This window comes from Falco punctatus (genome assembly GCF_963210335.1).
Source record: "Falco punctatus genome assembly, chromosome: 20".
Classification (NCBI taxonomy): Eukaryota; Metazoa; Chordata; class Aves; order Falconiformes; family Falconidae; genus Falco; species Falco punctatus.
Genome location: NC_137600.1, coordinates 5022437 through 5049288, shown reverse-complemented (window position 1 = coordinate 5049288; position 26852 = coordinate 5022437). Strand labels below are relative to the sequence as shown.

The 26852-nt window shown below is 49.8% G+C and overlaps 1 protein-coding gene across 1 annotated transcript in view; it reads right to left on the bottom strand.

The window, feature by feature from the left end:
- Positions 1–26852, bottom strand: part of KCNU1 (potassium calcium-activated channel subfamily U member 1) — a 251810-nt gene that overhangs the window by 69530 nt on the left and 155428 nt on the right. Inside the window, exon 28 of the mRNA XM_080370366.1 lies at positions 22221–22395. The gene's annotated coding sequence lies outside the window, so the exon portion shown is untranslated. The remainder of the gene's footprint in view (positions 1–22220; positions 22396–26852) is intronic.

The window sequence follows — 26852 nt, the reverse complement described above, 5'->3', positions numbered from 1 at the left end:
CAGCCCCGCTGCGCAGCAGGGTACCACCTTTGGCTGCGAGCGGGCAGGAAGGTCTCTGGGGGTTCAGAGCCCACCTGTGCAGGTCCAGGTGGTCGCAGGAGAGCCCAGACCCCTTTGCTGGCCTGGCAAGGGGTGCCAGGGCAGGCGCAGGCTGGCTTGAGTTAGGCACAACATGCGCCCAGACTCAGCCTAGCAGGGGAGCAACATCCCCCCGGGCTCTGCAGGGCACGCGGGCTGGGCGCCCTGGGGTTGCTCAGCTCTGTCCCCTGCTTCTTTCTACCCTTTACCAAGTGAAACCCTAAGTGACAATCCTCTCCTACTATTATGCTGCTGACTCGGATGGAGTTGTACCTACCAATAATTTAGATGCCAAACACCCTCTCCTCCAGCCACAGAAACAGGAGGATTTTAAGGTGAAATTGTCAGATCAAAGTGAGTTTACAGAGCTCCTTTAAACAAATTTTTACAATAATAATTTCTCTGTGCAGTGTCTGCAATAAAAAGACAATAGATTAGATAGCCACAGAGTGAGCCTGTGGTTGTAAATCACTTGCAGGGCCTCGGTGCTGCTTTGCAAGCATCCTGCACTCTGCCTCGCATGGTTTATGGTGTCATCCAAGTCCCAGAATCCCCAGAGTGAATTACAGCCTTGCAGGCAGCGGGTGGCCATCTATTATCCTACATGTAAACAGGTATTCAAATAGCAGCTTCAGAGCCTTCTCCTTGGCATTTAATCATGCCTGTAATCTAACCCCAGTCCTTGCCAAGGTCACAGCTCTGATTGCTCTTTCTCCAGCACTGCAGGTTTCAGCCAGCAGCAGTGACAGCCTCAGAAAAGCTGATTGTCCCCCAAATTAACTCTGATGCTCTGTGCAGAATAATTCAGTAGCAACATGGTTTAATCACCAACCTAGAACCTGTCTCCATCCCCACAGCAGAAGGGGAGCCTTACGGGAAGGCTGTGCTTGCGCAAGGGTGCTCAGCCTCCACACTCAGGCCAGGGCATCCTCCAGAACTGCTGTGGGCTTTGCCGGTCTGTTGGGGACCTTCACGTCTGCCCGCCACAGCCATCCCAACCCCGACCCTGCAGCAGGTGACCAGCCTGCAGCCCTCTGCTTCCTCCCCTGCCTCCAGCCAGGAGGAGCCGCTGCCTTGGATGGCTGACCCCAACCTTTCAAAAATAACTTTCCCCTGTCCACCGGTGCTCAGAGATTGCTCCGGGGTGCACGGAGCGCTGGGTGCCTGGCTCCCTCTGCACATGAGCCACCTGGAAGAGACCCCGTGCCCGTCCTGGCCCCCTGTGCCGCCAGGGCTCCTGGTGCCCAGCGCAGGTCTCTCACACGCTCCCTGGGTTGTGGCACTCGCAGCTTTGCCCTGGCGCTTGCTGCCTTCCCCTTCCAGCCTCCACAAGAAGCTGCGGAGCCGAGCGGTGCCGCCCTTGCGACCCTGGGCACATCCTGCCCCTTCGTCACGCTGCGGTCCCTCTCCTTGGGCTCTGCCTCCTGGGGAGGATGACGGCGCTCACAGGTACGGGCAGATGCAGTCTTGGCACAGTGGAACTCACCGAGTGCCACATGTGACGGAAGAGCCCAGACACAAATACATCCAGACCCTGTCCCGTGCTGAGCTGGAAGCAATGAGATTTGAAGGTGCTCAGCAAAACCTTTTAAAGGATCAGGTCCTTGAAGTGTAATCGATAATCAGTTCATCATCCTCCCCACTTCTCTTTCCTCCGTGATGCCTTTCTAAAAAGCTGCTGAGAAATTCCTCACTCGCTGGCCAACTACCAGGCAGTAAATCTGCAGAATATAAAGATGATTTTCATTTCCATTGGGCTACTCTATTTTTCTCTCTAAATATTTCAGGGGAGCTCGATTCATGGCTTCTCCTTTGGCGTTAAAAGAAAATAATAATAATTTTTTATTTAAAAGGTAGAGAGCAAAGCCCCAAGCACTGGGGCCCTCTGTATTGTGTTTCAAATGGTTCCCAGCTTCATTACTAGCTCTAAGCAAGTTCTGTATACATCACCTAGTTTAATTCAGCAATATCATCAGTGTCAATGGGTATCCAGCGGCTGCCGGCTATTGGTCATCTGGACCTGACACAAACTCAATAAATACTCCATAACCCCTGACAGGCGCTAGCAGATTAGCCCGAAATGAACGATTGCACAACCAACACCTGCTGAACCAAATCACCGCGGTGACTGATGGGCCTGTACTGAGCTCTGACCACAAGTGAGATCAGGGGAAGAATGATTTTATTCTTTAAGAAAAGAATTAGAGATGGTGGCTGGAGTGATTGGAAAACCTTCACGAGGCTTCTCACTCCTTCCTGCCTCCCCCTGCCACGCTGAAAGCCATCAGCTCTCCGGCTGTGGCGCGCTCCACGCTGCGAGCTGACCACATGATTTCAACAACAGCAGCAGTTTTTATTATTCTATACATTATTTATGTTGCCATCAGCAGCTTTATTTCATGTCCCAGCGTATTATTGCTATAAATTACTATTTTAAACTCTTTGGTGAGACTTTAACCACTGCTTAAAAATAAGCACTTATTTAAAGGTAACATTTTGCAAATGGCTTCAAGAACCATAGGTGCGCTGGACTGAGAGCTTCTGCTGCTGACTGCAGAGACCGGCTGCAGCTCAAACCACAGCACTTACAGAGTGTTGCTTTCCTTCCAGAGAGCAAGTTTTGGCTCCTGATCCTGTTGCCCGAAGTCATACCCGTAAGCCGACCTAAAGGCTTTGCTGACTCAAGCCCCAGCCCCTCCCTGGAAGTCCCTCCTGCTGGTCTGGGGATGTAGTGGGAGCAATGGTTTAGGTTAGGTGCTAGGCAAGGTCTTGGAAATTTAGCGGAGCTGGAACTCCTGTATCTGTTGCAATTCTGAATTGCTACTTGCCTTGGGCAAGTGCCTTGCAACCAGATTTTTAAAGTTTTCAGCTCCCAAGAAAACCACGGGTAATATGCATGTGCTGAATAAATTGAGCTAGATCAGAACGGCCAGGCCAAGTTCAGCTCTGAGCATGGGGCTTTTACTCTTTCAGTGCCTCAGGTTCATAGAATCGTAGAACGGTTCTATATAGAAGGGACCTTGAAGACCACCCAGACCCACCCCCTGCCCTGTGCAGGGACCCCTCCCACCAGCCCAGGCTGCCCCCAGCCCCGTCCAGCCTGGCCATGGGCACTGCCAGGCATGGGGCACCCACAGCTGCTCTGGGCAGCCCGTGCCAGCCTTCACAGCCATCTCCACAGCAAATAATTTCTTCCTAGTATCTCATCTAAACCTGCCCTAAAGCCACCGTCCCTTGCCCTATCACCACACGCCCTTGCACAAAGCCCCCCTGCACAAGAGTTAACCCATAGGCTGGTCAAGAAGTACTTCTCTCTGGTTAGGAGCTTTTTGATCCTTTTCTCCAAAACTAGACTTTCTTGGTGTGACTACTCTCCCCATCTCATCTCAGGAGTTATTTTGCACCAGAAGAAACAATCTGGTGCAGAACTTGCATGGACTCGAAGTTTTCCAATTGTGTAGCTGACAATTCTGCCTGTCCCCAGCCCTGCAGCTCGCCTGCCTAGTGAGACGCCGAGCTCCACGCTCCCTCCAGGACCGGCCCTTGGCACGTGTTTCCCAGCGCCTGGCACAGCCGCAGTCCTCGCCTGAGATGGGACCTGTAAATTCTACGGCAATGCAAATGGAAGGGTAATAGCCCTGCTTGTTTTATCATGTTCGTTTCTGTCTGCTCAGAATCTGTCATCGTTTTCACTACCCAGAATAGCTGTCACTCCAGTTTTGGCTCTAGGATCCTGTTTTGATTCCAGCCCTTATCGAGTTTATCTAGAATCCTTCTGCTCATTTAAAAGAAAAAAAAAAAAAAAAAAAAAAAAAAACAACCCAAAAAACCCACCCCCCAAAAAATCTCTTATTGAAAGTGCTTTTAGGAGTTTGTCTGAGTCCTGAGTCGGATCCCAAAAAGCCCTGCGTGGGTTTGATGCACTCCAGCCTAATTGATGTCCCCAGTTTTGAAGAGCTGTCTAGATGAGGGGCCCGCCGAAGCCTTTCAGAGTAATGCGATTTGCTGGAAAGCCATGGTATAGGTTTGCAGAAACACTGATGCTCCCGCTGCCAGCTTAAATCAGATACCAGCCTGACCTCAGAAAGCAGTGTCTTTTCCTATAAATTTTGGCATCACATTGAGTTACATCACTCGTGCTGCATTATGTGCTGTTACAGACAAGAAGTCATGCAAGTTAATGTGGCATCTGGCTGGAATTTAAAGGAAAATGCACAAAGCTGGAAAATCCAAAGGCGCCTTTGCCCGCAGCCACCTGTGGCTGCTCGGCTGGCCCTGCCCCGCGCGCAGCCCCCTCAGGCAGGGCAGGGAGCTCTCTCCTTGCAGGCTGAAGCCCCCATGCTCACGTCTGCAAGGCTTCTCCTCCCCTCTCCCCTTTCTGTTTTTGACAAGGAAGATGAACAGTCATTCTTCATCTTTCGGAGGCAGAAGCTTGCTGACTACAGCTCCATCTGGGGATGCTACCAAGCTTGAGCAAGCATGAGCGCAGCCGGGGAAGGAGGTGGGCGACGTGGGGGGACCCGGTGCCGGTCACCCCCTGCCCTGCTCCCGGCACTGCCTGGTGGGCAGGACACGGCTCCCCGCAGCCTGGACTGCACCGGGGCTGTGCAAGGACCCAGCGCTGCCCCCCACAACCCCCTGTGTACCCGCAGCCCCCGTGCGGTCTCATTCACACAAGGGCTCCCCGAGACTCAGGGCCAGGCACAGCACATATACACGTACGCAGGGGAGGACACGTGGTCGGTCACACACTCCTACATGGGGACACGTGCTCTCACACGCTCGTGCCTGCCAGGCTGTCTTCACTACACCCAGATTAATCACTACACGCCGCCTTGCCACGGAAGCAAACAGATTTTCCAGCATGTTCAAGACCCCCTTGGCTACCGGTACGTCTCAGCAGCTCATCGTGAGCCAGGAACCCCTCGGCCCCACGCGGAGGGTAGCGCCACGCACCGCGCAGGATGAGCCCTCGGTGCAGGCAACAGCCCTTCTCCTCCCCACCTGCCTTCCAGCCCGTGACGCTACTGACTGGCAGCCCTCGGAGACAGCAATCACGGCTCACAAATGTGCACTTCTCTCATTCCTGCTTAATTTGCTCCTAGCTGCTTTACAGAACCCCTCACCAATTAACCAATTAGTAGGTAATTTAATTTGCTCTATCAGGACTGCAGCCCACTGAGTGCCATGGTGGATGTACATAGCAAGTGCTGGCTCCGCTTGCCAGCCGCCAGCGCTGGGTCCAGCCCGCTACGCAGCCAGGCACAGAAAGTGGGTCACGTTCAAAAGTGATGCAACCCAAATTCCAACCACCTTCCACGTCCTTCCTCGAAATGCTGAGACAAATGCTTGCCCTGGACCTCAGGCAAGGCACCGAACACCTGCCTCCCAAACCCAGCACTTCCAGCTGCCCCTGCCTTGTATCTCAGGGAGATGCTGCAAGCAGAGACAATTTGCAACTGTCCATTAAGCAACAAAACCTGGTCCAGCCGGAACAGGGCTGAAGGACGGTTATTTCCAATTATTATTTTTTTGGGAAGAGCTGGAAGCAGCATCATCTGAGTTTTTAATTTAATCTCGCACAGTGATAAAATATTTCATATAGGTATGATAAAACTTTCTACTTTCAGTAATTTTCCTTGATTTAATTCCAATCTTTAGGCTATATTAAATTGTTGATTTCATTATATTTTATACAAGTTCTAGCTGCTGTCCATTTTAATATAGAGGGAAAAAAAGAAACATTTTGGACTTTTCTTTCCGAGTAACAGGATAGACAGATACACGTATCTGTGTGCAAACCATTTCACAAATTTTCCAGAAAAGAAAATCTCTTTTCTACTCTGGTTCAAATCTAACCGGTGGTACAAAACAGTGCTGCTGTTGTGCAGTGGAGCTCTGCAGCCCCTTGTAGGAACGTCAGTAACCAGACCAGGCTCCAGGCCGAGCTGGAGCAGCCCCTGAGGTGAGCAGCCCCTGGCTTAGCACTTCAGATCAGCATCCTCCTCCCTCGTCCCGCTGCCCAGCAGGAAACACATTCGTTGTAATTGAGCAGCGGGGCCTGGAGGCTGGAGTAAGTCTGTGAAACCAGGGAAATCCTCAGTGCCACCCCTGTCACCTGCGTCAGCGGGATGGAGCTTGGGTTGTCCCAGGAAGCAGCTCTGCCGTGAGCGGTGGTCCCGAGGAGGGGAGCAGCACCCCCTGCCCCAGAGCCAGCCGTGGCTCATGCCTGGGCACGGCAGCTGCGGCGGCCAAAGCGTCACCCCGGAGCATCCACACAGGTCGGGGGGGGGTCAGCCTCCTCCACTCCACCAGCTGCCAGGAAACTCCAACATCTTGGAGGCACGGTGGGATGGGGGAAGATATGACGAGAGGGGAGGACACAGACCGTGATATTATGAAGCACCTGGTGAAAAACTACAAATGGATGGCCACATTTTCTGTCTACCAGGCTCTGCCTTGAAAGAGTTTTTCACTATAATTGTAATTGATGTTTTCCTTCGTCCTTGTAAAATGGTTTAGTGGTTTGGAAATGATTTAAAGGAGGAATAAATATGCAAAACCAGAGAAGGTTTCTGTCAGGCTGCAACTCCTTTCTCTGTAGATGGACTGCAAGGCACCTTGCACAGATCGATACCTTTAGGGAACAAATAATTTTGTCTAGGTTATGTGACATCTTCAGAACATTTCTGATCTCACACTAACCTAGCCAAAGTATATTAAGTGTTGTGGGTGTTTTGTTAGATCAATTTTAGGCCAGTGCCGCTGGAAACTCATACAGTCTGGATTCTGTCTGCTGGCTTGGAGAACAAAGCCGTCTTAATTTTCATTAGTATTTTTTAGTTAGTAGAGACAGTTAATGAGTATGATTACACACATACATACTGACTCACAGGCTTTACCTACATGTTTTAAGAGCTGACTAAAACATCACACCCTCCTTGCTGATCCAAGGGAAAGGATCTTTCTGCAGAAAGAACTGGAGGAGAATCTATGGAGAATATAGTTTGCAGGGGATGCAGGGACCAGTGCAAGGAACAGCTTACCCAGCAAGTACCTCTGCCTGCCAGCAAACTGAGCAGGCACGTTTCTAAAGGAGGCCACTTTCAGATTTTACAAGTCAAGATGACTGCAGTCCTCCAGCCTGCGTTATGAGGAGTCCATGAGACAAGAGCAGCAGAGGACAGCCCAGAGATCCCAGGTCTCGCCAGAGGACCCCAGGGAATGATGTGGGACCAGCCTTTCCACCCATGTCACCTCTCTCCGTGCTGTTGTGACCAGCCTTGTTTGGCAAGATCACGCAGATGGGATCCCATGAGCAGATCCCTGGGCATTTCCCTGGAGCTTCCATGCTCCTGAAGTCTATTTCCCACTTGGTCAGAAAGAACCAGGATTTGATTGTCAAATATGCTGCAAGAGACTGGGGCGAGTGGTTAGAAAGGCTGGAGAGTGAGCCTTCTAGATGACAGCGGGGTGGTGGCTTGCTGACTGCGTGCCTATGGAAAGCAGGATATTAATGAAGCAGAGTTTGTAATTGACTAGAATTTATTGTACAATTAACTATGTTAAGGTACCTAGAGCCTTGGATGGGTGTGTCCATTATTTTAAATCTCAATAACTAACTAAATTAATGCTACCCTTACTAGTTCTTTTTTGTAGCATAGCTGAGGCCAAAGAATTTACTAAAAATAATGAGACTGGCTCACTGAAGATCAGCAAGACTTGTGAGACAGCCCAATGGGGTTATATTTACAAATGGATATCTTCCAGATGTCATGGCGATTGGTGGTGTATGCGAACCAGGAGAGGAGAGAAAATAACTTTGGAGCCCGTGTCTGGCCCCAACACAGACCACGCACAGATGCCCGTACTCAAAACATGCTGCCAGGCTCCAGAGGCTGCCTGGAAATGCCCTCTAGACACACCACCCTTCTGTGCAATGACTTCTCAAAAAATCACAGATAGTCCTGAGATGTTGTTGTTATCGTTGTTATTATTATTATTATTATTCCTTTAAAAAGTTACTTCTGAAGACTGCTGTGCTGGTGACATTCCCTTCAAACCGCAATAACTAACCTGTCACAGCCTACAAACGCTGACAATACAGCACCGTGTGGGGCTGACTTAATAAACCTCATTTACATTCATTTTGATTCGCTCAGGCATTGAAAAACATTTCACAGGGAAAAAGAAATAAGTAGGAACCTCTCCAAGCTGACACGATGTTTGCTGATATGATACGAATGGACTTAATAGCAGCACGTATGAGAACATGCATTCCTTACAATATTTGCAAATGGGCTTCTTTTTATTTACTTGCAATTTTTTTTTTTTCCTTCTTCTCTTTTGTGCTGTTGCCACTTGTGCCATGGAAGCACTGCCATGACCGCATCTCTGTGCCACCAATATGCCTAAGCACTCCCGTCCCCCCGTCCCCTGGCTGAAATGGCCCACAGGGGCAGGATGGGGTGCTCACTGTGCAGCACACGGGTTGATTCTTGCTGCAGTTTTTATTTTTGTTGCCCTGTTATCTGAGGCTCTACTCCCCAGTTCCCTTTTTTAGAGTTTGCCTGTGAGCTGGTCTTCCTGAACTAGGGCAGCCCAACGTTCCCAGCCTGCCTGCATCCTGTCTTTGGGAGCCAGCAGCTCACCCGCGCTGTGCTGAGCAGCGGCGCTCAGTTCTGCTGCAGGTGGCAGACCCCAAAGTACGGCAAACAGCCACCCCTCCACGTCAGAGGTGGCGAGTGGCCTCTCAGGCTGCCTTGGACAAAATGTATTTGCTGAACTCTGAGCCATAGTTTTGAAGTCTCCCCAAAGCTGTGTTTTTTTATGCTTTGTGTATCACTTTCCTTAGATCTCTGGCACGCCTTGCAACACACACCAAGTCCTGTTGCAAATACATTACTGGGAGCTGCACCGCAGCCTGCACAATGTTGGAAAAATCACGATCAGGCTAAAAGTTTATCTTACCTTGAAGAGCGATAAACACACAAGGCATGGTGGTTTTGTTATTTCTGCCGAGCTTTTTCCTGCTGACATTGGTTTAAAACAAGTTCTTCTTGATTTACATCTGTCTAAGATCAGAATGAAACAGGACCAGTTTTAGCAGAATAGGATTCTGCAGATGAACACATGGGGCTCATTTGGTTTCTCTTATCTGATTTGCATCACACAGAGAGACAGTTTAATTTCGAGCACTGGCTCTGAGCAATTGAGAACAGGGGAAAAAAATAAAACCCCAAACACTGAAAAAGTATCACAATCAAGCAAGTCGGAGAGGTATGGGGAGCTGGGAAACTATCTGGAAAGGGGAAAATGATATTGCAAGATGAAAAATAACACCAAGTGGCAAGGTATAGGGAAAAAGACTTCTTGCAATGCATGCAACGCAATGGCACTTAAGGAAAACTCAGGCCACTGAGCTATCGGAAGTAACGGTGAGTGCGGCAGCTTCGCCCCATCACACACCGTACCTGGGTGCTGGAAGCTGGAATCCAGCCAGGAAATGTCACGCAAGATGCAAAATGCAAATACTTCTGTGTCATGATGGCACAGTGACACGGGGTTTAAGGGACTCCCCTAGGCGGATCTGGGCAGGACCAGATTTCTTGCAACACCGCTGCTCCTTCCCCACGAGGCACCCCAGACCCAGCCGAGGGAGGCTGGTCCCTCAGCGGAGGCGTCAGCTCCCTTGAGGCTGCACCTTTCTGCTTTAACCTGCCGCCCATGCTCCGGAGGAGGAAAGCCCTTCCTCTGCGAGGCAAAACAAGGGCAGAAAATGAAAACTAAGACGACCCTGCTCTGGCCTATTCAAAATGGCAACTCCATCAGACCTGTCCTCTTCAATGGTGCCATTTCTGCCTGCTCCCCACAAGCGCACAGGCTGCAAACAGGGCATTACAGGCCCGTGACAACCCCAGGGCCAGGGTTCAGCGTTGCGGGGCTGCAAACAGCGCGGCTGCCCCGATGCAACCCCCGAGCAGCCCGGCAAAGCCCGGCGGTGCAGGGTGGCCGGCTCCCAGGGGCAAGTCCCCTGTCTCACCCTTGCCTGGCAAGGCTGCCGGGGATGCCTGTTGCCTGACCACACCGCACCAAATCCAGAGGATAACGAGGCCTCAGAGTAAACACGAGTCTAGGAAAACTTCTGACGTTGCCTGTGGGGTGGGTCTCTACACTACTGCTTCCAGGAGGGAAATGTGCATGGGCTCGTCTTCTGTTTCGAAATAAAATTCTGCAAGAAATCATGAACAAAATCAGAATTAAAGACCCCAGAGCACAGAAAGACTCTTAAAAGTTCCTGCTACCCACTGCTCCCAGCTCTGCCTGGCTCCTGCTGTCAGCAGCTGTCTTTCTATACCCAGAAACCCAGTAACAGCAGCAAACACTGTCTGCAGCACAGGCAGTGATTAAGCTCCAGATGTTCCAGCACTGCCCAGGTTCAGCAGCAGCGGGTCCTTTAAAGCCAAAGCGAGAGAGAGCAGGATGCTGCTGGGGGGCCAGCAGAGATACTCACTGCTCGAGGGCTCAGGGCAACCCAGGGATCCCCAGCACCCTGACCATCAGCTCACTATTTTTAACAAGTGAAGCACACACTGCGCACGTGCGTGCCCGTGCCGTGCGGTATTTTCAGGCTGGACTGGGTGCTGAGCAGTGGGTGGGCTGTTCAGCCCTCGCAGCCTTCTCAGACACTGCACAACCTTCACCAACGCAGCCGCCGCATCCTGCCCCCGCGGATCCAGCCCTGCGCCCTGAGGGGGGCTGGCTGGGCACCCACGCCGAGCCTGCTCGTCTCCCTGCCCTTCCCCAGTGCTCAGCCCGACGCTCGCCTGCAGTTGGGTTGCAGCGAGCTGTTTTGCAGCCTCCAAGATGTTTCCAGTCAAACACTCCGATGTGTTGTTCCCTCTCCTCCCCTGCTCTCCCTGCTCCTGCAGCCACTGCCTTCTCCAGACTTGGGCAAATAGACAAAGCAACAGGACAGGGAAAACTGAGTCGTATCATTTCCCCCTTGGGGAGTCTCACTTTCCCACCTGTATTTGAAAGCGCTCATTTCCTACATCTCCTGATGAGAGTTCCCATCGACCAGTGACCCCTAATGCCTATGGCGATCAATAGTCCCCAGTACCGTATTGACAGGTCTATTGACAGCTCTCCCCATGCAGGGGAGCCGGGCGGCAGCCGGCTGCAGGCTGGCAAGGGCTGCTTCAGGAGCAGGGACGACTCCAAGCCAGTATCGACACCCCAAACGGAGACAGTTTACTTCGCACACGGGGAAGATGCCTCCATTAAAGCAGCCTGTAGATTTCCCCACTGTTCAGCAGCCGCTGCCCGACGGAGGAAGGGGAGTTTCCTTCGCACAGCAGCAGCGCTGCCCCGTAACAAACCCACCAAGGGTCCCCAGCCCCAGGCTCAGTGCTCTGATGAGCTCCACGGCCCGGGTGAGTACAGCTGGAGAATCCCTTCCTGGCTCTGCTCATGTGCCTCTGCAACGTGTTTCCAAAAAGCAGCGATCCTTTTTGTCGAGATCTTGTCACTAACCCACCAAGAGCTCTCTCCTCCTCCGTCCCTGGCTCACCGCGCTCTGGCCAAGCCATTGCTCCTCCAGCCCCAAGTACCTGCAAGCCCTGGGTCCTCCACTACACACACAGTACAAGGAGACACTGCCCACAGAATAGGATGAAAGCTTGAGAGCCCAGATTCACACCATCTCCCCCAGACAGCCATGGAGCCCACCCTAAAAATATCCCTGCCCCCAGCTGCTCCTCCAGTCAGCAGAGACGCTGGCCCCCCAGGAGGCACAGGGACCCCCCTGGCCACTCTGCTCTTGCCCATCTCTGTGCCAGCCCCAGGTGCAGGAACACCACGCGGACCAGCACACGGCGTGTTTACAGTAAATCCTCCCGGCACATGCCTTCATAGCCCACCACTCATCCAGGCGAGGAGCCGAGGGGGAAAAAATGAAAGAATATTGAACTTCTAATGCACTGTAATTACCAAATGATCCTGTCTCAGAAGCAATGGGGCCCCATGGGATTTATTGCTGTATTAACAGTGGTTTTCCATTGCATTACTTAATGAATAATGTCTAGGCTAACAGCGCACCAAAAAAAAAAAAAAAAAAAAAAAAAGAAAGAGAACACAACTCCAGTGTAATTATTATTTCTTCTAATGCAGCCACTTCTTACATAAATACCCATCTCTCTTTATTGGGTTGCTGTTTAAAAAATGTTTCCTATTAAATTGCCATTGGTGTGAGGCATATGTTATCATTATTATTTTTACTCTTGCTATAAACAGATATTTCCCTACTCCGTGATGCTCTTGCACACCCAACTGACCACTCAGCTCCCATCCACACCCCTGGTGCCACCCTCAGCTTTGCTACCTGGGTTCTCAAAAAGCTGCACAGATCTCAGCTGTGCAAACAGCCAAGCCTCTGTTTATTTTGGTAGCCTCACAAAATATTTATGGAGAGTTATTCGAGCAGAAAGGCTGAATGGAGATCATTGCAATGTGTCAAATTAAAGAGTGCTTAATGCTGCCTAATCTCCTGGTAATTACTGTTGTGGCAGCGGATGGCATTAGAGCTGGGTAAGAAAGCTAATGATACTCAGATAGGAGCCTGGCTGGGTGTCAGTGCAAGGCGGGGTTGGGAGCAGTCTCCTGTCATCAGGCAGCTCCAACAAGTGGGTCTTTTTCTCTATATGTATTTATCAAATGACCCCCTCACCATTCCAGCAGCATCCTCACTCACGAACACGATTAGTTATTTGCATCGTGGCAATACACTGGTGCCCAAATACAGGTCTCAGCGCTGGGCACTGTGCACGCCCTTAGAGGGAGGCAGCCCATGCCCCACGGAGCTCATCATCAATTAAAACAAAGCAGACAAGGAAGCTTTATTATCTCCATTGCAGAGCTGGGGAATTAGAGTACCTAGAGACTAAGAGACCCAGCAAATAATAATAAATGCTACTTGGAACTGCCGATGCTTATCTGAACTTTGCAGAGTTTGTGTCACACTAATTACGGGGGCTGTGTCTGATTAGCTCTGCATTCACTTGAGGATTACTGTGCCTATCTGGGCATCCCACACTCAGATCACTGCTGCAGTTTGAGCGTCAAAACCGACCACCTGTGGGGCAAGTGGGACTTCAATCCTCACGGCTTGTCTGGTGTTTGTCCTTGATGAGGTCAGCAGCAAGTGGAAAAGAAAAATGGAGACAACTGGCTTGTTGAGTTCCAGAGGCGCGGCTGGAGCAGGCTTATTTAGAGATACGTATTTAGAAGTACCAAGGACTTACTGGAGACATTTCCAAGTAAACACTGATTTTGTTCCTTAAGGACTCTTCTTTCTCTGTTTAATCATAATCCTGGTTTTGCAACAGCAAACCCATTGCCCTGGCAACAAGCTGTGATGTCAGAAGAAGTTGGTTTTGACATCTTCAGGGGAATAAACAGGAGCGGTTGATAAACGCTGAAGCCAGAAAGATTCATATTGTAATGCCAACTACCTAGTACCAGCACCGGAAAAAAGAGCTCTCCCAGATGCACAGCTCCAAACCGGGGAGGGGGGCAGAAAAACTGATCCAGCATTTTTCCCCATCACGGGTAGCTCTACAGCACCAAGCACTATGGCAAGGCAGCACCTGGCCAGTTCAGTACCTGTGCGGATGTCGCTGGAGTCGCAGCCCAAGACTGTGGCAAACACGGACCATCCCAGGAACTCACTGAGAGCCTCAGGACTCTCCACCTCCCACCGCCTGTAGGAGAGGACCTGGGGAGAGGGCATGCCGTTCAGGGTGGGAGGCGGGAGAGGGATCCGGGAAAGGGCTCGACAAGGGGAGGGAGGGATGAACTGGTCTGTTCCAGTTAGGGAGCTCAGCAAGCGAGAGGTTCATCATTAACTGTCAAACAGCGGTTTTAATCAGCCCTGCTCCTCGGCGGAAGATAGATTTAATATCAAGGCACATTTTCAGAGCCATTAGTTTAATTATGACAGGTGTCTGCAAACTGGATGGCTCCGCTTTCAAGCTATGAGTGACAGCGTTTAATTCTCCGGGCCCACAGGGGCCACTAGGCTACTTTACAAAAATGAGCTTCCATTAAAGCGTAAGTGTTTCTTTCTTCCTTTCTTCGCCCCCCCTGCCTTTTTTTTTAATACATATATAAATATATATTTCTCTCCTTTTGCTCTTTCCTCTGCATGCTTCAAAATGAGAGCGGACAGAGAATTGCCCTTTAGTAGAAGGCAAAATAATTTTCCTTGCCCATTAGGGCTTACATTACAGGTTAGGAAGGCTGTGCTCCACGTTCTCTGAGCAGGCAGAAGCGTGGCAATTTGCTGTTTAACCTTTCCATTATCCATCTGTCTTCTGTGTTTTCCCAATAAATAGGTGAATAAACAATATCAAATAATGGAAGCTTTGGATGCCTAAAGGATGCTGCTCACCCCAAGCAGAGCCTAGAGCCAGGTTACACCGAGCCCTCCACATCTGCTCGTGGAAGGCTGCTGAGCTTCAGCATCCAGCTTGGGATAAGATGTGCGCTGCGTATCTCCCACCTCTGTAACCAGTGCTGTGCCAGATGAAATCGGTACACACAGCATCCATCCTCCTTCAGTGGCCAGTTGGTACAGGCTTTCCAGATCAGAGCCCTTCATATGCACCTCTCTTGGGAGCCAAAAAGCTTTCCCCTCGCCCTTATTCCCTATAAAAGGACAGGTTTTACATGGCCGTGCTTGGGGCAGGGAGGGGTAAACCTATGGGAGCTTTTGCAACTTTTGGGAAGTTCAGATTAACTTCAGTAATGGAAATGCAGGGGGTTAGCACAGCTACAGGCCTCAAAGATTATTAAGTTTTAAGAAAAGTAACAGATGAGAAGACAGGGTATGAATAAACTGGCAGAAGGGCAGTAGTGTGAGCCTGTGTACTAACAGACACCAAGGACTCGGCACAAAAAGAGTCCCAGTCAGGGCAAAAGGTCCAGATGAAGCTTGTAAAACATCCAAAAAACCCCTAATCAGCAGGAAAGTCAACATGACGATTTTTTTCCCACTTCTTTACCCAGAGAACTAGTTCTTTTAGACCACTTTTCACACAGAAGCAGCAAAGGTTTCTACTGCCCTTCCTGTGGTTATCCGATGGCCTTTGCCTGCTGTGGTCCCTCATGTGTGAGCTGCTCCAGAGCGACAGCGTTGGATTTCCAGAGGATCCAGGACTTTCAACATCTCCTGCCAGACAGCCAGAAGAGCTCGATCTCTCATACCCCACAGGCTGAGCTCATTTTCAGGAGTGGGTTATTCTGTAAACCTAACTCCAGCTGGCCCTATTATTTAGCACTCAGCTTTTGGAAGTGTTCCTTAAAATCAGGACTGGCTGCATTGAAGTGAGGCAGCCAAGTAACTCGCCCAGTCACACCTCTGCTGTCCCGGCGGGGCTCCAAGTGGATGGAGTCGTGATGGAAAGCTCTCTGCTGGCTGGTCTGGCTTGTTACTTGGATGGTGGCAGGTGGGCTTACTGGTACCAAGCGGAGCTTACAATTACATTTTAAGAAAAGTGAAGTATTCTGTGATCCTCCAGACACAAACGCCATTACAGGCCAGCTTACAACAGAAGAAAGAGAGGTGAGGAGAGAGGGGAAGACTTGCCGTGCCTCTCAGGGTGGCTTGCCAGCCCCCAGTCTCCACCCCACCTTTTTCTGAAGTGCCGCTCTGAGAAGCCCTTCCTGCAACGCCTGAGCCTGTCCCGTCACCGCGGCGTTGCTGCTCACCGACCCAGCTGGCAGCGCCTGTCAGACGCCCCGCTCCCCCTGGCAGCGCTAACCCCTTTGCTCACATTTCCCCGAGGGGGGGATGGATGTCGCCTCGCCAGCTGGCTCCCTTCATCCCACCGTGTCCTGCCGGGGACGTGCCCCCGGGCAGCCTGTGTGTGGCGAGGGGGAGCGGGACCGCTCAGCGCTGCCCAGGGAAGGTCAGGCTGTCCCCGAGCAGCCCCTGGCCCTGCGCGCTGCTTGCCTGGCTGTACAGTGACCTCTGCTGCAGAGCAAAGCAGCCACCAGCCACGCAGGCACCGCGCTGCAGCTGACACGCACCTCTGGGGGGGACGGGGCCGCTCACAGCCCAGATGCTGCCTCAGCCTCCTGCAAGACTCTTCTGGCCTGTTTGTCACAGACACATACACCGCCCCCCCCCGCCCCCCGAGTCCCTGTTGTGCCTGCCTGTAACCTCCCTGCCTTGTTCCTGGGTCCTGCAAGGGCAGCCCCCCCCCCCCCCCCCCCCCGTATGTCAGCTCCCCAATTCCTGGGGGGAACCCCAGGGAGCAGAAAAGGAAATTCAAGGGGATAGCGACGACTGCTGTGCTCAGACTGCCTGGGACACGATGCAAATAGGTTCTCAGCAAGGGAAGCATTTCCTCAGCTCTCTCAAGACAAAACTCATCTAGATCAGGTGACCTCAGAGTTTTGTCCTGGCATCCCCACCTTGCCCTGCTACTCGGCCGTCCATCGGCGTCACCATCTTCCCTGTGCAGCTCTGCAATGAAACTAACTTGAAATTTTCCCAGGCAACACTCCTCTGTAGGAAAATGCCAGCCTGGCACGCTGCGGTGCTCCCTGGGCCGGGCTGGTTTCGGGAAGTGCTGCCACAGCCGTGGCCAGGGATGGAGCGGAGCTGCCAGCTCTCCATCCAGCCCCACGCGGCTGCCCCAGGAGCCCGGGCTGCCTGGCTCCACAGCCTCTCAGCAAGAGGACAGCCCTAGACCAGGGTCTGTCAGCACAAGGAGCCCCCAAGGCCCTTAACTCCCAGCCTCTGTGCAGTCTGGAGTCTTTCAGAGTGTTTCTAAAAGGTCAAAAGGAAATATCACTTCTACTTTTCCCCCAAGTCTGACTTTGAAATGTTTAAGTCTCCAGCCAGCCCTAAATGCTGTTATTTCTTGCTCCTAATTCACAGGGTCCCTTGTTATCTCCACATGCCCATGACCTTTCTGTCATGTGTTTAGAAGCTGATGAATGGTAGTTAAGACATGCCAAACTCATTCCACTTGTGAGACAAACCACACCAGTCTCAAAAGGCATCAGGGAAACCAGTTCTCACCCAGCCCTTCCAGCCCCTGCTCTAAGCACAGGAGACATCAGGTCAGGTCTCCCTTGGTATAAACCAGCAGAGCCCCAGGGACAGACCCCTGAGCTATGCTGATCTGGGCTAGCTCAGTACCTAGCAGGCTCCTGCAGACCCACCTTGAGCACTGGCAGAATGCTAAAGCTTTCTGGGACTTTTTTCTTTTCTTTTTTTTTTTTTTTTTTTCATGCATTTATACAATGAACTTGTTTAAGTGATGTTGCCAAACTCCCGCATGCAGAACTGGTCTAGATAGACATTGGCATTCAATACTTGAAGAAGTTTATAGACTTACAGAGGGATTTTAAAAAAACCCAATCATCTAGGTGATGGAGGCACCCAGCATGAACTGGTTTTAAATGGAAATCAGATGCATAATGTGTTTTGGAGTTTTTGTACAGCCCTCTAGCATCCAGTCACCTCTTATGTCCACAGCTGCTTTGTGAACATGGCCTGTGGGTGCTAAACTCCAGAAAGCCACTGGGATTTCATGGGAAAGAGACATTTTCAAGATCCATGACCAAAATTAATAGCAAAGTTGATTCAATTTCTGCACGACTTTCTAATTCCTTAAAAAAAAAAAAAAAAACAAAAAACAAAAGCGAACAATGTGTTTCTCAAGAACACAGTCCTGCCCCCACCCCCATCCCCTTCCTTTTCAGCCTGTTTGGTAGTGATTCTGCCTTTGTTCCTCCCCAGAAGGGGTCTGGCAGGTTCTAGCACAGGAGAAACCTGGGAGAAACAGCAGAAGTTACTTATGTCCAAACACATAAAATTACACATATTCAAAACAAAGAGCATGGGAACTTGGCAAACGAGAGAGTGTCTAAGTTACCAAAGCAGCCGTAACTCAAGAGCTGACAAATGATGTGGGTTTGAAATGACTATTTATTCTGGTATTTAATAATACAAATTCAGAGTGTGGTAACTACTACACTGCTACATCACATTGTCTTTAGTGCCTCCAAGTCACCAAGGGCTATAAGGACCAAGCACTGTTGTGGTTTATATAATTCAATGCCTTTCTTACAACGTTTTACTGCAGAAAATTACAGAATCAGTAGGGAAAGGGATTCCCCTGCTAGTTTCTAGGCTAGCACTGTTTCTGAAACTTTGGAGCTCAGAGAGGTATTGAATGGCACAAGGGGAACTTAAGTCAGAGAAAGCCTACCAGTTCCTAATCAATCTTTCTGTCTCCGTGTTGAAAGTTAAATCTCCAAAACTTCTCAGCTTTAGAGTAAATCTGACTCCAGTTAGCAGCACCAAGTATTTTCTCACGATGTGGTGGCACCTCACCAGCAATCCAGCTGCGCAGAACCACAAACGGCACATGGGCTGGCACTGGAGGGAGGAGGGGATGTTCGGTTCTGCAAGTTCCTTACTTCACCCCACAAACAGAGTAACGATACTGAGCTTCCACTGCTAAAAGCCTAAAAATCGATGGTCAACAGCTCAGCAGAAGAGGCTTCTGTTTTTCCTTTTCCTATTACTGTAGCAATGAACCTGAGCTGGGGAGTTTGGGTCTAGTTTCAGTCCAATTTTTATTTCAGTTTGTTGGTCCCTAATGGGTCTTTGAAACTCACAGGGAGCAGCGCTGTGGTTAGACTGGCCCCAGGACGCTGGGTGCTCTCACTGAAAGGTGACGCAAGGAAGATGGTAATGCCCAGTGACCTTCAGGAAAGTTTGGATCCTCAGGAGATTCTGGCCTGATTTTGTAGAACTAAGAAGTGAGGGGTTAAGGTCAAACCATCAGATCAGTTGTTTACTGCAGTCTCTGCTACCCCACAGAATTTACTGAGAGCAGGTCCTGCCCTAGAGCCAGGCAGAGGCATTATTTCAGGTTATCCAAGGATTAGGCAAATGTAAACCAACAGCCTACGTTCCTGCCTCGTGGGCTGCTGCCTGCCTTTTTCTGTGTGTTCAGTAGGCTTTTTGTATTTTATTTTAAATGCAAACCAAATTACAGAGTAGCATATTTCTGTTTTTCTAGTGAATACTATTGTAATGACTAATTGCTACTGGAATTCAACTCTTAGTCTAATAAACCCAGCCCAAGTGAATGCAGAAAGGGATCTATTGTTTTAAATGTGTAATAACGGTGGAAAGGGTTTTTATGACTCTCCACAACCTTTAAAAGGAAGCTCAGAAAGCGGCTGGACAAAGCAAACAGAAGGATTCCTAGGAAGAAGCTATCTGCAGTGGATGCCTTTCCTATGAAATGGGTTTTTTAAAACCCAGGTAGAGATTCCAACGTCCGCTACGGGGGAGACATCCCAATGGGGGCCGGTGGGGGACGAGCCATTTCAAAAGCAAGTGTGTTCACTGGTTGCTGCAGGCTGATAGTAGTAGCTTCAGTTTAACTACAATTAAATATACAGTGAAGAACACCCAAATCGGTATGATCTGACTTTGTTTTGGAGAACGAAATGACAGATTCACTTTCCTTAACCCATCCTCAGGACTTACAGCCCTGCCAGTAGGAAGCAGAGCCCAACAGACGAACCCCACGCATCCAGCACTGATCCACCCGTGGGGTTATTTCGGGAGGAGTAACCAATATGGGTGGGTCAGAACTGACACCTAAAACAGGACCAAAAGGCGTGCAAATGGCCAGACATTTAGAATTTAGCACCCAAGAGCCCCAGAGCCACCCCACACCTGCACCGCCCGCGCAGCTGGCCGGGCTGTGGCCAGCACTGGGGGTTATGGACCGACCTGTGCAGCAAAGCGCACCCAGAGCCAAGGCACGCGGAGCCCTGTGGTCCCAGCAAGGGGCTGCCCCTCTGACCAGGTGCCCGTGCCTCGGGAGGGGAGGCCAGCCTTCCCAAGCCTGCAGGCCACCATCCAACACTTTCCAGTGGCCAGGAGCCACCAGGCAGGTACCACAGAGCTCAGGAAGCCTGATGCTGCTGCCCGCAAAGACCCAGACCTGGAACTGCACATAACTCACCCAAATTCAACGGTAATAAGTGTGAGAGTGAAAAAGCTCCCAGCAAGCGACGAAATCACTGCAGTTACACCCCTTGGCATTGAGTGCTGGCAAGAGACAAGCACACCCCCTCCACCAGAACTTGCACTGAACGCGCCCAGGGACCGGCAGGGAACCCCTATGGTCCAGGGCCACTTCTCTGCCATTAATATTGCCAAGTACACACAGGGTATTTGAAGGTGCGTGCAAGCAAGACTCTGTTGTCCCAAAAGTCAATGTGATGCCGAGGAATATCCCCACCGTGTCACAGATCCACCAATTCGGCCCCACTGGTGCAAGTCCAGGAACCAGCCCGCTCCTCCCCAGAAGCGGAGCAGCAAGCGCTGACGCTTTCAGCTGCCATCGAGGTACCCGAGCTTCAACAACAGGGTACTGAAGTCCTCTGACACAGGGGTTAACTCACTTAAACTGGGTAAAATTAACAGAAGGCTTCAGCACCACAAAACCGCCACTCAAGACCTCCAGAACCAGTAAGGAGATCCCTAAACCTTGTGTTTGCTTTTGCTTATGGGGATGAACTTCATCCCCAGCAAGGGGTTCACGCTGCTTGACAGCTAGCTGGGGACTTATTGCCACAACTCAACAAAAGTAAATAAAACAAAGCAAAAAATGGTTGTCACATTGCAAAGCGGTATTAACCACCCAGTGTAGAAACCACTAAGTGCTTTTGTGGAGAGCCACTGAAGGAACGGGTCAATGCAGTTTTTTACTTCCTTCACCTTAAATGCTACAAGGAATCACGTGAGGAACAGTATCTGGACTATCCAGCCTTCAAATGCATTACCAAAAGAGAAGACCAGTACGAATACCTATGCACTGTCATCACAAAGAAATAAAATGCTGCAGTTCCCAGGACCTGGGAGATGCTCTGAGCATTGTTACTTCTTGGCTGGGAAAGCTGCTTAAGCGCACAAAAGGTCTATACGTAAACATTCAGCCTGCAAGGAGGGATGTACCAAAACATTTGTGAATCTGCTTTTCTAAGGCAGTAGCCCTTCTTCCCTTCCTCTTCTCCATAGAAAAAGACACATAGCAAAACTACATAAATTATCAACTGAGCCATGAAAAAGCATCTTCCCAAGATTATGCAAGGATTACAGCAAACACTAGGAAATGAAACTGTGCTGGAGAAATACAATTGCATCGAGACCAAGAAAATGAGGAATCAGTATTGATGAGATACAGATGAGAATGGTGCTAATCCTCAAGCCACTTGCCACCAGAAGCCCCATTTATCGCTCTGGAAAGGACTTAAACAGAGGGCTTTATACTGGCTTTGTGTAGTTTGAGGGTCCTCTGGGCTGGATGCGTGGTACTCTCAGAGATGCTCACCACTCAGCTGGGATGCTGGAGTTAGAGCAGTTGCTCCTCAGGTACGTGCTGCTTGTGGTGGGAGAGGTTTTCTTTCCAGGAGATGACATAAGGAAGCCACAGCAGCCTGGGACAGACCCTGTCTCCCTACTTTAGTTGGCAGGGAGAGCCCGGGGAGCACCAGGCACACTAAGGGTCTCTGCAGCCTCTTATCTGTGGCCAGACACCTGGGCCACAGGCACCTTCAGCGCACTCAGGTAAAAATAAGCTAAGGACTGTCACAGAGAAGAAACTGGCAGAACAAAGCTTGAAAAAAATCCCTAAAGGCTTTAAGCAAACTCAGCCCCATATTACTATTTCTGTAGTATCTCATTATTTAAGTCAAAACACATGATTTTAAGAAAGCCGACTCGGGGCTTTTAATGCTGGGGGTTGCCAATGCTGTATGTGCACAAATGCTTTTCAGAGGTACTGATCACCTGCAATTCACACCAGATTGTGGGTAGCTAGCACTTAAAACAGCAAGCCTGTAATTTTATATGCAGTTGCTGTTTTATTTCCTGCTTTCTGTTCTGACCTTGATATTTTTGTGGTCCCAGATAGATGCAGCAAATGGAAAAAACGCACCCATTTCGCTTCCATGCAAAGCTGTTTCATCTCAGAAGAGGTGGTGAATTTTTATGCCAGGTGGCAAATACACAACCCATAATCCCAAGTAAAAAGCATTACCTGTGGCAAACAGGCTTCTGCAGCAGCACAAGGACATGTTCCCTCGGAGAAACGGGCAGGAATTTTCTTAAGGTCAAGTTCTGACTCCAGGAGGGACAATACCAGATTTTACACGCTGGCAAGCAGTCACCTTGTTGCTATTCAGAGCAGTATGAACTTGTTCATTTGTCTTTCACTGTAGTTAAAAAAGAAAATAATAAAGAAAAAAAAATACATCAACAAAACTACAAAGATCAGCTCTCCAGAAAGAAAGCTACAATATATAGGTTACAGTTTCCTGCTAAAACAAACCCCCTCACAGTATGATTTCATAGGCCATGCTAATTATTTTTAGGGCAAGCATAATAAAACCCAGGTGATTTGCCTTTAGCAATTTCTTCTTATCTTCACACAGCTCCGGATCATTTACCCACATGGCAAGCAATTACAATGAGCCCTGCAGTTCTTAACAGACATCTTTTGTCGAAACCCGGCAAGAGTACACAAAGGTTAATATGCTTTTGCACTACAAAAATCTGGGCATTGTCTTGTGTATTGTAAGACGTGCTTGTGACATGCTGAATTCAGCTGATTTACAAGATCAGCAAAACAGAAGGTTTTCCCACTGGGAGCCTTTTTCTAACTATTTCCTCATCAGGATGTTGGCGTGCAGGCGAGGAGCTGATTTGCCATGCGTCGGCGAGGAGCGCGGCGCAGCCCTTCCAGCCAGGCACACATCCCTCCCTCGCACACACAGCCCAGCACGCTCCGCAGGGGCCGTGCCAGCCTGGCTGCCACCCGCCACGCTGCGGCCACAGAGGCGGAATCCTAACATAAGGCAGCAACAGAGATAGCACAGAAACCCACCATCTCCTCGTGCTGCTGCCCTCTGCTTCCCACCTCCCTGAGGTGACAGGGGATGTTCACTTCACCCTGTTTGGGATAAGCTGGGGCTCCACCGTTACGGTGGGGCTGAGCCCTCCTCTGGCTTCAGGGGCTGGGGGTGGGTGGGCGAGGACGTATGAGCCTCGCCTGATGGCTCAGAACTCGAGACAGGAATGTCTCACCCCCTGCCATACTTCTGGATGTGAAGAGGAGGTTACAAGAAGAGAGTCCCAGCACACACCTTCCTGGGGAGCTACGCTATCTCCGATTCAGCCCCTGTGCTGCGTGCCATGGGTCCCCAGCTAGGAAAAGCACATCTTGCTGAGCCCCTGGGCTCATGTTTACGTCCTTGATATCAGCCTTAGCGATGGGGACAAATGTAGGAAAGTTTAAACCATGGAAGATCTGCAGAATTCCAGAGCTTTCCTGTGGTTCCTATCCATAAATGCAGGATCATTAGAGAGGTTTCACGTTCTCGGGTCCAGCCTCCACCAAGTTCGCTGCCCAGTCTGCTTTCCCCTGTCTTTGGTTATCACCGGTCGAGCTGCATGTGCCGTCACCACGCTCACTTGGTGCCAAGCGCCGCGCTGGGCAGATGCATCACCTCTCACTCGGCACAGCTGGTGCAGCCTGGGCACCCTGAGGTGCACCTCTCCTATGTGTCCTTGTCACATGCCCACTGGTGGCCAACCTTGTCTCCTTGACCTGGAGGGAGGGATGCCAGGGCCGGTCTTCTCACCCTCGTAGACTGCAGCCACTGTCCCTCGACAGCAGGATGTTCCCAGCACGAGAGACCTAGGCCAGCCCCAGAGAAGCTGCTGAGACCTGGCTCCTCACTCTCCTGCTCTGCCGTCGCTCCAGGGCATCAGTGCATGTTCCAAAGCTTGTCTTGGTCCCAGTCGCTGACGGCAAAACATAAGTGGGACATTGTGTGAGGGGGGAAACATGGGAAAAGAAGTTCATTTATTCTGTAGTGCAGGGCACTTGGTGGCTCTTTTTATTAAATTGTGCATCTCTCTATAGAGCATTAAATGTAAAATACATTTAGGCTAACTCTGGGGCGCCTAAGGAGGAGAGACAGAAGATGTTTCCTCAGCGTTTATTTATATCAAAATATATATTTGTATTGATGAAGTATTGGCTGTCAGGCTACCAACAGAAAATCACTCTTGATGCAATAAAACTCTCAGGCTGTTCAGCTCTGCTAACAGTAACCCTACCCCAGCATTTAATCACGATTTCCAGACTGAGAAAACCAACCCAGCTTGATGGGAAGGGAAAATATCCACCAGCACCACAGGTTCCTGCACCACAGTGATGGTACTCGGTCTGAACATGTCCCTGAACAAACCATTTATAGGAGGAGAAGACTGTTGTATGGTGTAAAAAAATAATTAAAAAAACCTTCAGAAGGGTTGGCAGCATAAAAATTTCTGGCTCTGTCGTGTCTCTGTTTCTGTGAGCAGCAAAAGATCCATAATTCTCACACTTAATGTAATTCCAAGGCATCTAAAGTGATTTACAGTCAGTTTACTCAATACTTTCAGCTTTATTTAATGTAACAGTTATGGCACATAAAAAGTTTATTGAAAATCCTTTGGGAGTATGATTGAGTAAGAAACAGTCATTGCTAATACCATTACAAGAGCTGAAGAGAAGGATCCCAGCATGTTCTCTCAGTGACCTTTATGGCTCTGTGATCCAGGGTTACACCAGGAAATCCTCCCCTGCTCTCCAAGGGGAACGGTGACACGTTGCCTTCTTCCCTCGTGGGGGCAAACGGCCTGGGAGGCACTTCCCTGCCCCACAGCGCCCTGGCTCTGCTCCGTCTCGCCAGCAGGATGGGGAGGGCAGGAAAGGATGTTCTGGGAAGCTGAGGGGGGAGGAACTTCCCTCCTGCCAAACTCACTCATGTATGCAGTTATTTATTTTCGTATTTGCCATTTGCAAGCAGAGCTGAATCTCTCCTCTGAAGAGCAGAGGAGTTTGTTTTGGGTGGGGTTGGATGAAAATAGGGTTGCAGTAGAGGGAAACTGCATGGATCCTTCCCGGCTCAGCTCCCTGCTGTGCCATTGACTCTTTCAGCATCACCAGTCTGTTAAGCTTCTCCCCAAATGTGAAATTGCAAAAGATGTTAATTTGCCTTAGCAATTAACAAACATTACTATCATTATAGCAATACCTACAATTTAATAGCTGCCAACACTGTTAGCGATAACATCCACAGGGGTGGGCATATCTCAACATCAATTTTTGTTGGATATTCTTGCAGTGCTGGCAGCCCACCAAGGCCGCCTGAAACAAGAAGATTCACAATTATCTTAAAAGGGTAGAAGACGAGCATAGTAATTATTACCGTCAACTTTGGCAACACCTAGAAGCTCCAGTCACAGACCGAACCCAGACTCGGTTTTATAAAAGGCTACAACCTTCCTGAGGACACTGGAGAGAGCACGCGGTTTCTCCGTGAATTGTGCCACAGCCGAAGGCAGGCTTTGCAGGAAGGGAGACTTCAGCGTGGTTAGGGAGAGAGATGTTCAGGGAGATGCAGGCAGAAAGTGCAACCCTTCCTTCAGCTGGGGTATTTCCAAGATCTCTTTTCTCAAGCCTGCTTTCACACACCGTCACAGCTCGTTGTAAGCAACGCGTATTTTCCAGGAACCGGAGGTGAAAGGTGTGTCACGTGAAGGTGGGAAGAGCCAGCAAACCCAGTACAAAATAAAAAAGTGCACTGAATAAACTGGAATAAATAGACAGTAAAAGAAAAAAACATGCTCCACATGTGCATGTTCCATAAACAGAAAAAAGGTTACGTTTTTTAGATAAGGCAACTGTGATGGATTGTTTAGCTGTATTTGTCAATCAAGTATTAAGACTTGCAGAATTAAAATCAGTGCAGTTCAGAGATAGATTCCAAGCTCTCCAAAACATCAGGTTTGGCATTTAGATAGCTATCAAGCTATCATCTCTAGACAGACAAACAGATAGATGGATGGATGATTTGGAGAAAAAGATGGAGACATTCTTTCAAGGCTTTTTTTTTTTCCCTCCAAGAGATGATCTGCTTGTGCCAAGAATTCAGCCTGGGGAAAAGTCCAAATGTAGCATTTCCTCTAGCTTAAACTGGGGCTTGGCCCAAACCAAACTTTGGCTCCAAAGACCTGCTCTCAGCAGGGAGACGGAGAACAGGATTTGGTGCCTCCAGCCCACCCCTGTGTTAGCAGAACAGAGATGTGCGCTGCTCGAGGAATGGACACCTGCCTTTGCCCCCAGAACCCCCATTTACAGGTGCCCAAATGTTAATGCTGAACAGATGGGTGGGAGAAAAGCAGCATTTCACGCTGGAACTGGCAGAGCAGACTCCAACAAGTCCACGATTGTTACGACAGAAATTCCTAGAAACAGATGCAGCAAATTCAGTGCTTTACAGCCAGTTCTGGAGTTTGGGGTCTGCTGGGAGAAGACTGTGTAGCTTATGGATTAATGTACTATTATTACATTACTCTTTAAGCTTCAAAGGTCTGCCAGGAAACCTAAGCCTACTATCTATTGAATGACATTTTAAGAACAAATAATACATTAATATATTTAATTTGAGAATAAACACATACATTATAGGAAGGGATTTTGTCTATGCTGATAAGTCAGTGCCTGACCTTTTCCGTTGCAATCCCCGGGTGCTGAGCCATAGAGGACCTCTTCCAGGAACCTTTGCTATCGGCTGCAAGGCGAAAGCCTTAACGCTGGTCCTGCCAGCTCAAAACTGCA